Below are 12,059 nucleotides of genomic sequence, written 5' to 3' on the forward strand. Positions count from 1 at the left end.
AAACACACACACAACAAATAGGTAGAACACAGTAAATATTCATTAAAGGGTTAGTTCACCCAAAAATGAAAATTACTCACGCTCATGTTTTTCTAAACCCGTAAGACCTTCGTTCATCTTCAGAACACAAATGAAGATATTTTTGATGAAATCTGAGAGCTTTCTGTCCTGGCATAGACAGCAACGCAACTACATTCAAGGCCCAGAAAGGTAGTAAGGACATCGTTACAGTGCCCCTATTATGGATTTTTGAAAATTACCTTTCATGCAGTGTGTAACACAGCTCTAAGTGAATGAAAACATCCAGCAAAATGTTAAATCTGAAAGTGCACCGTGTATAAAGTTATTGTCTCTCAAAAGAAAGAGTCGACTCTGAATAATTGAAACGAGTCGTTTTTAAAACGAATCCCAAGCCGTTTCATGTTGACATTAGCTGACACAGAATAGCATACGCAGTTTGCGTTCAGTGGATATTCTCCAAAATGGCACCAGGGTGACGGAGACAAATTGTTGAATAAAGTCGTTATTTGTTTTCTTTGCGTACAAAATGTATTCTCGTAGCTTCGTAATATTACGGTTGAACCCCTGATGTCACATGGATTATTTTACCGATCTCCTTGCTACGTATCTGCACCTTGATCGTGGTAATTACATTTCTGTCTGATGAAAGAAAGATTCTTTTGAAGCAGGGTGAAGCCAGTTCGTGTGTGTGTGTGGATGAGTGAGAGAGGGAGAAAGAGAGAGTTATACTATCAGATTGATTAAATGATATTGGATGCAGTTCAGGGTAGGATGAAATAGAAAACTTGTAATACTCCCAATAGTTTGTATAAGTGTGTGTGTGTGTTAGCGTGAGTATGCATGCATCCAAACATGAACAGGTCCAAGGCCTTTATGTTTGCAAGCACACGTACATATGTGAACGTGAACATGATCAACATGCTCCTGAACACTAATAGTTTCTATTACTTTCATTCTTTCCCATTCACTTTGAATGGCTGGACATTTTTGACCGGGAACACCACAAGTGTGACTTTGTGCTATTTTGTACAAAATAAAAGCATTTAAAAGCAAAATCCCTGATTAAACATTAAAGTACACTAGTGTGATAAACAGTGTAAATTTTCATCAGTTTTTATTTAATATTGTGAAAATTATTCATAAATAATGCTTTTTTCACTCAAAAAATGAGGTGCCTACTCTCAGATAAATGAGGCCTACGATTAATCAGATGCAAATATAAATACAAAACCAGTCCTAAATGAAAGAAAAGAAGTTGACAAAAAGATTGAATCCAATCTTTGTTGATAATATAGCATAATGAGTGATTTATAAGCATTTTTTTGAGGCCGGGTCCTTTTTGCTCTGTAACATCACGGGTGTAACAAGGTGAAAAATCTCCCCCAGAAAAGTATGAAAATGATCAAAAAATTTTTTAGAAGTAGTTATACCCTTTGTGAACAAAGTCACAAAATTTCAGTCCAATGCGATAACATTAACTAGTATTTTCGGGAAAAAGAAACATTTTTCAGAGCAAAAAGGACCCGAACACCACATGAGGGTTAATGTAATGACGCATGCCAAATATGATGACAGTGTTTAATTATTCAAAAACTATAGGGTTTTTCGCATTTCCTGAAAAGTAGCGCGTTTGGGCATACAAGGTTTCCATTCAACAGTGACAAGATATATGATTTTAAAATTACCTCAGCTTCTCCGGTTGGCAGCTTCTTAGAAAGCAGCTTCACTCCTGAATCCTTTAGTTATTGTTACTCAGGTTCAGTTCCTTTAGACAGGAGTTTGATGATCATAGAGCTGAAACAACACAAATCAGTGAACTTACAGGCGGACAGTCTAAATATACAACACTGAAAGATTACGTAATTGACCTGTAAGTATACACCACACCCCTTGGTTACTTATGCTTTACAAAACATTGCTTTAGAATCAAGCAGAGCTTTCAGTGAGCAGTGTAACTTTCAATAAAATGTGCTCATAAAGTGGTAGAGATATATTTGATATTATTCTTACTTGGGCTAAAATCTGCTGTAACATGATTGAAAACTGTGCAAAAAATATCATCATAGGTAAATAACAGTAGTATCTTTGAACATATGCAATTTCTCTATATATACTGTTAGTACAAATGTAATGAAAATAAATATCAAAGGTACGACACCATATCCCCTCAATTTTATGACTATTTTAAAATTACCTCAGTCTTACCAGTTGGCAGTTTGGACAGAATGAGTCCAAAGATCAGAGTTTGATGAATGACTGACCTTTATCACAGCACCACACCCCTTAGTTACACATACTTTACAAAACCTTGAATAAGAATCAAGCTGAGCTTCCAGTGAGCAGTGTGACTTTCAGTGAGACGGGTTAATTATTGAATCAGAATTTGTAAATCTTCGTCCATGTGTAAATCGCACTGGATTTGTGTGTGTATTTTGAGACTTTCCTGGCAGCGCTCTACTCTTTAGCCAATCAGAAGCCAGCTTATTGACATGTCTTCACTTCACTTCCTTCTACTGTAGAGAAGTGAAGCCAAAATGTCACAAGATCCGAGCTATGGAAGGTGGATGGGGCCAAAACTCTTTAAACGGAATGTGAAATTTGGCCGTGTTAACAACACGCACTGTTCATCCACATTAACACAGCAATTTTGAGTGCTTTTCTTTTCTTTTTCTTTTTTGTATGTTTAGAAATGCACATTCTGGCCATGTTAAGGTGTCAGTTTTTTGCCACATTTCTTTAGTATATGTAAAGACGCACAGTTTTACCATGTTAAGATGACAAATTTGAACATGTTTCTGAATGCGCTCACATTCTGCCCATGTTTGAACCTGTAATGTTCATGTAATACTTAGAATTATAAAGCAGATTTACCATTAGATTTACCCACATATTAATCATTTCTTTAGTTTATTGCGATATTGCTTTACTGATATCTACTGTGCTAGAGTAAATTACTATAACAATGTGAATTAAGACTTTTCCAGCTGAGAAAGAAGGTTGAACTAATTAACTAAAAAGGACGTGACAAATCATGACGCAAGACTGACATCACACTCAACGTACTGATGCATTATCCCTCATGAACAAATATAATGTCTGTTTGCATACGTGCATACCAGTGTACCATTACGACATCTTTCACGAATAAACATGATGTCTGATGTTTGTATATGTATATACATTCTGGCCATGTTAAGGTGTCAGGTTTGCGGCGTTTCTTTACTATGTGTAAAGACGCAGTTTTACCATGTTAAGACAACAAATTTGAATGTATCTCTCAACACGCTCACATTCTTGCCATGTTCGATCATGTAATACTTATAATTATAAAGCAGATTTACCATTAGATTTATTCACATATTAATCCTTTCTTTAGTTTATTGCGATATTGCTTTACTAAAATCTACTGTGCTAGAGCAAATTACTTTAATGTTGAACTAGTTAACTAAAAAGGACATGACAAATCATGACATAAGACTGACATCACACTCAAAGTACCAATGCATTATCCCTCATGACGACATCTTTCGCGAATAAACATGTCTGATGTTTGTATATGTATATACCAACATACCATCATATACAGCAATTTCATTGGCTGATGAGCGTGTTGTCGCGTTAACGAGGACAAAATGTGCATGTTGACATGGTCAAATTTCACTCATCCCATTCAAAGATTTTTGGCCCCATCTGCCTGATGACCAAATTTGGAGCAAGCATCTGTGCAGTGGTGATCGTGAGGTGAAGCTACAGTTTCCATTTGTGCCACAAACCAGTGCTCGAATTGAATCAAGTCTTATGGGGGGTCCCCACTTTTTTTTTTGGTTGGGGGGGAGGGGCTTGCAATCCTATAAAATACATTTATAATATGAAAAAAAAAAAAAACATGCTTAAGAATAGGCTGGAAGGTCAGGAACAACATGATAGATGTATAAAGCACTATAAAAATAAACTGAGATGTCTTGGAAAAAAAAAACAGTAGAAGATAATCAGATGGCTTCCAAACTCACCGAAGGCTGTGACTGTCAGATTCAGCAGCAGGACAGAAATAATTATTTCATAATGTCTCAGAAAGCAGTGATAAAGGAGCAGTCAGTAACTTCAAATGGACATTAAAAGACTTGTTTAATTTATTTAATTATTTTATCTTCATTTACTAGTGAAAATGTCACAATTCCAGCCTTTCTGAGCAATGCACCAACACTTTGCGCCACCTGGTGGTGATTTCACGAATGAGTTTCACATGTGACCATATAATGACATGCACAATTGTTTTGACATATTTGTGATATTTTTAATCACAAAATAATTAGTTTGATGCCACAAGTCAGTTTTGATCACTTTAATAAATTGTTTAAAATAGTAACAATAAAAAATGAGTGAACGTTTCCAATTTTAAGGAACTGGAACACAAAAGTCCGACATGGACCGGGCTCTAGGCTTACTTTCATTTATAATTTTAAAAATGTAGGAGCACAGTCAAAAAATTCAGGAGCACCACCTGATCAGTAACAAATTAGCCTTCCAATTACGAGGTAATATTTTTTTTTTTTACTTTGTAATGGCATTTTTTCTAACTTTATTGAAAGTATTTCATCTTTTATGTCAAATTCAAAAGTGTATTTTTATAAGCTTTTTTCAAAATTTCTAAGTAAAACTATGGAATAAGAAAAATAATTTACCAATGGAATAAAATCAGTATTAACAAAATTCATTTGCACTACAGAGGTGGCACAGAAGAACACAAAAGTGGCATGTAGGTATATTTACAGACATTTAATGAGGCTCAGAGGTGGCATGAGTGCAATTAAATTCATAAATTCATGTTGAGATTAATGTTTTAAATATAACATTTTGATTATAGAAATATTCAATGATTTAAATAACTGAAATGATACTTTAAAAATGAAACTAAAGCTGCCAGTAGGTGGTGGCAAGTCACTGATTTTATCACTGAATCATTCATTCAGTTGATTCATTCGAACGACTGATTTATTCAGGAACGAAGCAAGTGACTGTCTTTATGAATGGGGGATTAAATAATTGACTGACTAGATTAGTTTAAAAACGCACGGTCATTCATAAAAGAAACACCACTGTGTTTGAATGGAGATGTGCAGCGGCTTAGCTGTGACTTTGTTGATTTCCGTTGACGAAATCAGACAGTGTTACAGTATAGTCAGACAATAAGTCACTTAATATTTGTTTTTTGTTTATTGAACTGATGTATTAAGTCAATATCACACTGGCAAACTCCCTTAATAATCATTAAAAGCTGTCACTCATCTTAGTTCATCACGATCTCACAATGTTCCATTATAATCAACGACGCTCCCTACACTGCACAATGAATCACTTATTTACATCGTGTCTACACTTTGTTTCTTATAATGAAAGGATTTGTGAGCTTGCATAACTCAGCAGTGAACAAAACTCCAGTATTTTGAGCAATTCTGATTAACATTGTGTTCAAGGAATCAACAGATATGTCTGTGATGCATTACTCACCGCTGCAAAAACACGTTGTAAGTAGAAATCTTTGAAGCTCCCCTCAGCGCAAACACAAATATGCTGATCGGGTCAGTCGCACTGGTGCTCCTAAATATTTTTTCATAATCGCATCGTTTTCGCATTGTGCCCTGATGGAGTGGACATTTACCGTATCCTAACTGCGTGTTCCCTTTCATGGGAACTTCGAACTGCGTCCTCTAGGGGTCGCTATGGGGAACGCCTCGTCGTGACCCGTGTCTGAAGCATACATTGAAAAAACACCAACTCGTTGGCCGGCGCCAGCCATGACGTCACTACCGGTGCGACTATAGTATAAATAGGCGCCGGGAGGAAGTGAATGACATGTTCTCCCGGCGCGTATTTATACTATAGTCGCACCGGTAGTGACGTCATGGCTGTCGCCGGCCAACAAGTTGGTGTTTTTTCAATGTATGCTTCAGACACAGGTCACGACGAGGCGTTCCCCATAGCGACCCCTAGAGGACGCAGTGTCTCGTTCCCTACTCAGGGAACCATGGTTATATAAGTAACCTGAGACGATTTTCATCAGATTTGTCTTTGTGATCTTTACTAAAATAAAAATATCTGGGGGCCCCTTTAAGTCTATTTTTTACTTCTTTTGGGGGTCCCTAATGCCTTGGGGTCCCAGATCCCCCCATCCCCTACTCAATTCGAGCACTGCCCCAAACTCCTGCAGACTCAAACGCAAGCACACCCCCTGAAATTTTAGTAGCCTAGCTGCTCCGATTTTGATGTATGCTGAATGTACAAACTTAAATCTTCAATCTCCTCCGAAAACTCTGTGCTGGTGCCTCTGTGACTACTTCACTCAGATAAACTGTCAATCACAGCTGTCAATCATTGGCACATCAGCTTTAATAGCATCAAATTAAAAATATATATATATTAAAAAAAAAACTAAAACCAAACTTATTAGAAAAATCAACACTTGAACACATCAGAGTGATAAGAACTACCTAAAATAACAAACCATTTTTAGGGGGGGAAATTTTTAAAGTGTAATTTGGTTTTTCAGTTTGCATCACATCTCTTTCATTTACATAGAGAGGGCGAGGTTTATTTATGATCTTTACTGAAGCTGGCCACGAGGGGCCAATCAAAATGTTGTGTGCGGCACACCCAGTTATTAGCATCACACTCTTATTTGATCATGAGAAACTGTGTATCATTAAAGATGTAAGCTTCGATATTAGACTGCTGTTTATAATAAAACTGCTACAGTGACAGTAATTTCTTAATTTATGTCAGGAGAGCGCAATCACCATGCAAAATCAGTAGTTGTTTTACAAACAACACATATTTGTATTCAGTTACGTCTGCGGACAAGTAATCCGCTAAACAGCATCCATAGGGCTTATAGTCAAAAAGTGTGCATATTAGAAGAAATAGTGATATACTTACATGCTTACATGTTAATATTTTTTTAGACAGAATGATAATTTCTATTAATTTTCCACTGAATTATGCCATCTGATGAGCATTAGCTGCTTCCAGTGCTGTCTGCCTGTTTTCTCTGCCGCAATCGATGACTCAGAGGAAGATCATTTCCTGCACATGTTCCACTCATCTCACATTACATGCTTATAATGCCCTGGCTGCCTCTTCCTATGACGAAGTTACTTTCGCTTTCTGTCTTTGTACATAACTAAGGGCTAAATGAATGCAAAAACACACATTTATAGCCTATACAAACAAAGACTACTTAGAATTGACTGTTAAAGTAAGATGGTGTCTCCACCAATCACATAATTTATCAGATAAATGATCACACATCAGGCCAAATAAGAATTCAATAAATTGATGAAAGCATCCCAGTATCCCTACTACAGTTTGTAGTGTGCCTTAACACTGTATCAGAAACCACTTTGCACGTTTCTTTAAATTCAATTATTAACATATTTTCAATTATTAACATTTAATTATTGTAGGTTTGCCTCATATTCTGATATTGCATTTCACTGTTTTTATTTATGTTGAGGAACACTGAATCAGTTTTTGTGAAAGTGAGATGAGTAAATGCATGTTCAAATTTAGTCTAGATCTAGATTTCTCTCAACACGGCGACACGAGAGCTGTCAATCAATAAATGGATAAAAAGTAACTGCCGTTACTTATTTGAAAAAAGTAACTCAGATATTTTACTGTAAATTAAAAAGGCATTACTTTACTAGTTACTTGGGGGTAACTAAAGTATTAAAATTAATACTTTTATTTAGCAAGGATGCTTTAAATTGATCCTCCTTTCTGAAGGATCATGTGACTGGAGTAATGATGCTAAAAATTCAGCTTTGAAATCACAGGAATAAATTACATTTTGAAATATATTCAAATAGAAAACAGTTATTTTAAATAGTATAAATATTTCAAAATTTTACTGTTTTTGCTTTGGATCAAATAAATGCAGGCTTGGTGAGCAGAAGAGACTTCTTTAAAAAACATTAAAAGTCTTACTGTTCAAACACTTTTGCCTGGTAGTGTAGATATAGTTTCTCAGAGACTGTTTATATTAGAAAGCCAACATTTTTATACAATAAAGCCACATCTGTCAGTTACTCACCCGCACTGCTGCAAACATGTGTATATATAATATACAATTTACACTTGAATAGACAAAGTGAAATGTTGCAACTGACCCCACAACAGGGGACAGTTGCAACATTCTTTAAAATGTAATTAAAATCATTCTTAAATATCATTTTGCAATTTCTTTATTTTATTTGTGCACAGACAGGGTCTTCAATAAGTTAAATTGGCTGTATAAAAACAAAGAATAGTAAATGGAAAAACATTTTCAAGTAACAAGTAGATTTTTAACCTATTTACTTAAAAAAAGAGAGATACCCAACTATTGAAAGTAGTTCTTTATTAATCCATAAAATTACAATTATGTAATGTTATGGCAAGCTTTTAAACAATGTTGTGGTAAGGGACAGCATGTTGGGACAGTTGCAACAACTGACAGCTGTGATAAAACTTGGTATATTAGCTTGACACAATATCATTGACACATGCGCTATGCCTATTAGAAAACACTGATTAAAATGTTATGTTTTTACAATGCTTCACGCAACTGCCCCTCGTTGCAACCGTCCCTACTCTCCCCTACAGAAATTGAATAAAGTTATCAAACACTAAATTCTAAATTAAATATAGATGAATCCGTAAAGCTACAAAAGTCATTGATTTCCTATTTTTTCTTTTGCTCTTTGATGAACAGACATCACAGCAGCTGGGTTATTAGCTTATTTGGCTGCTATTACTTTAAGAGCTGCCGCTGCTGAACGTGACGCGGATCTGACACACATGCTCGTAGTTTCATTTGCGCTTTAATATGAAATGATACAGGCTAGTGCGTGCCGCCGTATTTGTGTGGCAATTGACTGTTCGCAAAGAGCTTGATTGACAGGCGATCTGACCAATCATAACGCAGAATCCGAACAAAACAAACAAATCGGACAGGAGAGTAGATTAACTTCGGTGGACTTAAACTTGAAAAATTGTGTGTATTGACGTCTTTCCGCAGTTGAAATAAAATACGTTCTGATGTTCATTTCTTGCTTTAAGTAAATATGAAAAGACGATCGGTTCACGTGTGCCGCTTGAACTGAGGCACTACATCGATCTGTCACGACACATTAAATAGCCACAAAATTAATTGTTTTAATTTCTTAAAAAATTACCAATTTTGAGACAAATGTTTCATACCAGAAGTAACCTGCTCTGTCTTGTCTGTCGGCATGTTGTCAGTTTCCTCTTTGCTCCGCGATGTATTTTCCACTACGTGAGAACATGGTGTGAATTGTGAGAGAAGCATGGCTTGTCGGAGACAGCAACAGTAACTAACGAGGGTGGGTTTTTGCAAAGGGTCAATTGAAGAGCATGTGCTACGAGCACAGTATACTGGCTGACAGGACAAGAAAATTCATTTTTACTGACATATTGCCTGACAACATCTCATCTGACCAAAGTTCGCGGTTGTTCTAAAAAGTCTCCTGTTTGATGTGCTTGTAAAGACGTTCTTTGTCTAAATAAATGCAATTCCTGTCCAGAAAAAAAAGAGACAGAGTCAGCAGTTGTAAGTGGGGTGACCAACACTAGCTCCGCCCCTGCGTTAACTGTGTTAAATATTTTTTATGCTGTTAAAGTGGAAAAATTAATTGCCTGCATTAATACGCTAATTTTGACAGCACTAACATAATTACAATTAATTATAATTAATTACAATTATTTACTTCAGCTGCCAGAAGTAACTGTAGCAGAATTAATATTTCAATCAAGTAATCTGTTTGTCCAGCAAACATTCAGGGTAATTTCATTTTAGCTTTAAGAAATGTTATTTTTGTGGCCACAGAAAATAACTTTCTTACAGTACTAATGCATTAGAGCATGTACCAAGATCAGGAATCGTTTAAGTGACATTGATCTGCAAGCAGTGACAGACAAGCAGCAGAAGATGAAGAGAGCATGAGGTCATTGATGTAGTGGCCTTTTAACTTCTGGCAAGGTCACACCTCCAGGGGGTCAGTGAGCCAAATGGTAACTTAAACTTTCGGAGGAAAAGTTTACGACTCTTTGTCTTCTAGCAGGGTGTTTTGCATATTAGATTGTGTAGGGCATTAAATGAGGATTAATTTGATAGGAAGCATGATACTAATATGGTTACATTATCTGGGGGTTCAATCATAAAACATGCATAAAACAGTATACAATACAAAAGACACTATACAAGACAGTAACAATCATATGGCGCTTTTCCACTGCATGGTACGGCACGGTACGGTGCGGCACGGCTCGCTTTTGGGGGCTTTTCCACTGCGTACAGTACCTGGTACTTTTTTCAGTACCACCTCGGCTGCGGTTACAAGCGAGCCGTACCGTTACCAACATGTAATGCGTAAACCGTGCTGATCACTGATTGGCCGGAGAGAATCGTCACTACCTGCGTCATTGAACTTGCGACATGAGACACTAGACCCGCTAGATTAAATCAGCACAGCCAGTGAGGATCGAAACACAATTTTTAAAAAAGTTTAAATTAGTTGAAATATTTCTAATTAAATTAATTAAGTCTCATTGCCTCCAGCTGTTTGTGATTTACCATTTAGCTCACCTTTGTATATATTAGTGATGTTAGGTTCTTGAATGAATCGTTCTTTTGAGCCGGTTCTCAGGAAGTAACCGGTTGAGCCGGTTCACAAATCGAACTGAATCGAACTTTAGTTGCGGGTTGATGACGCAGGACGCACAGCCGAAGTAGCACGTCCAACTCAAAAAGAACCGAATGAGCCGGTTCAACCAACTGTCGAAGTTTGCCGAGGATTACCACTTTATTTTTTGAATGTTTCAATATGTGTTGACACAAATGACTTATTTGAATTTTTAATTGATACAACATGGCACTGAGTTGTTAGAAAAGAAATGCGTAGAGATGTTATTGCTTGATGACGTCAGGAACCGATTAATCGGCTTTTTGAACCGGTTCAATGAGCCGATCTGTCCAAAAAGAACCGGTTCGCGGAAATGAATCGGACTTTGCATCACTAGTGTATATATACTGGGCTGACTGAGCTTTGGGTTGTGGAGGAATTGCTCTGTGCTTGCTGCTGACCGGTCTGTTTTCACCTTGTGTGATGCATTTTGCTCTTTTGTTTCATGTGGATTACTTTATTAAATGCTACACTTGGATCTTTCATAGAGTCTGTGAGTGTTTCGTGAAAGCTCAGTCAGCCCAGTATATATATACATACATACATACATACACACACACACACACACACACACACACACACACATATATATATATATATATTTATCTGCTCCATAAATAATTCTAGATAACTTATCTGAATTGTTTAAATGTGTAGAATCCATAAGCTTGTTTTTCATCAACTGGTCAAAATTTAGGCTACAGTAGGGCATGCAAATGCGGCCAGACAAAAACTGCACACAAGCTGAATGTAAATGTAAGTCTCTGTAAAATCTACTCTATGACAGCAGGTGGCGCTTATGGAAACGGTGAATTAGAGCCGTTTCCCGTGAACTCCGTAGACAAAGCAGCATTGCAATTAAGAACACTTCTTTAGGTATTGCATGGAGCGAAGATGAAAACAAAATGGCATCGAATCTTTTCTGAAGACAGTCAGAACCTTCAGAGATGCATTCATATAATTAATTCATTCTGCAAATACATTAGTTACCAAATAATACACGCATTCTTTCTATGAGGGTTGCGCTTCACTAAATAAAATGATTTCATAAATACCTGTTTACAATAAGCACTTATTCGCGTGTACACAGGACAAAGTTTGAGGGCGCACACACGTAATATCTGATCAGCGCAGAGCCATGATCACTATATATTCGTATTACAATAATGCACTCTTGACATTTGCCATTAAAATAACGCCAAAAACAGCTTCAAATGAACTATGAAAACGAGAATAAAGTCGTAAAAGCTGCAATCCATTTCTTATTGGTTAAAATGAACGGAGACTATCTCGTGTTTT

At 36.6% G+C, this 12,059-nt stretch overlaps 1 protein-coding gene across 3 annotated transcripts in view; it reads right to left on the reverse strand.

Moving 5' to 3' along the window:
* Nucleotides 1-7,067, reverse strand: part of LOC107717658 (stonustoxin subunit beta-like) — a 12,469-nt gene extending 5,402 nt beyond the window's left edge. The window contains exons 1-2 of one of the 3 annotated variants that reach the window (XM_016524476.1): nucleotides 6,955-7,067; nucleotides 1,707-1,815 (exon numbers count right to left, since the gene is read on the reverse strand). The gene's annotated coding sequence lies outside the window, so the exon portion shown is untranslated. Of the gene's footprint in view, nucleotides 1-1,706; nucleotides 1,816-2,215; nucleotides 2,465-6,954 lie in introns of those variants that run through there. The other 2 variants (XM_016524474.1, XM_016524475.1) reach the window with 2 other exon arrangements.
* Between the last annotated feature and the right edge of the window lie 4,992 nt (nucleotides 7,068-12,059).

This window comes from Sinocyclocheilus rhinocerous, unplaced genomic scaffold (assembly GCF_001515625.1).
Source record: "Sinocyclocheilus rhinocerous isolate Xijiao unplaced genomic scaffold, SAMN03320098_v1.1 scaffold633, whole genome shotgun sequence".
Taxonomy (NCBI): Eukaryota; Metazoa; Chordata; class Actinopteri; order Cypriniformes; family Cyprinidae; genus Sinocyclocheilus; species Sinocyclocheilus rhinocerous.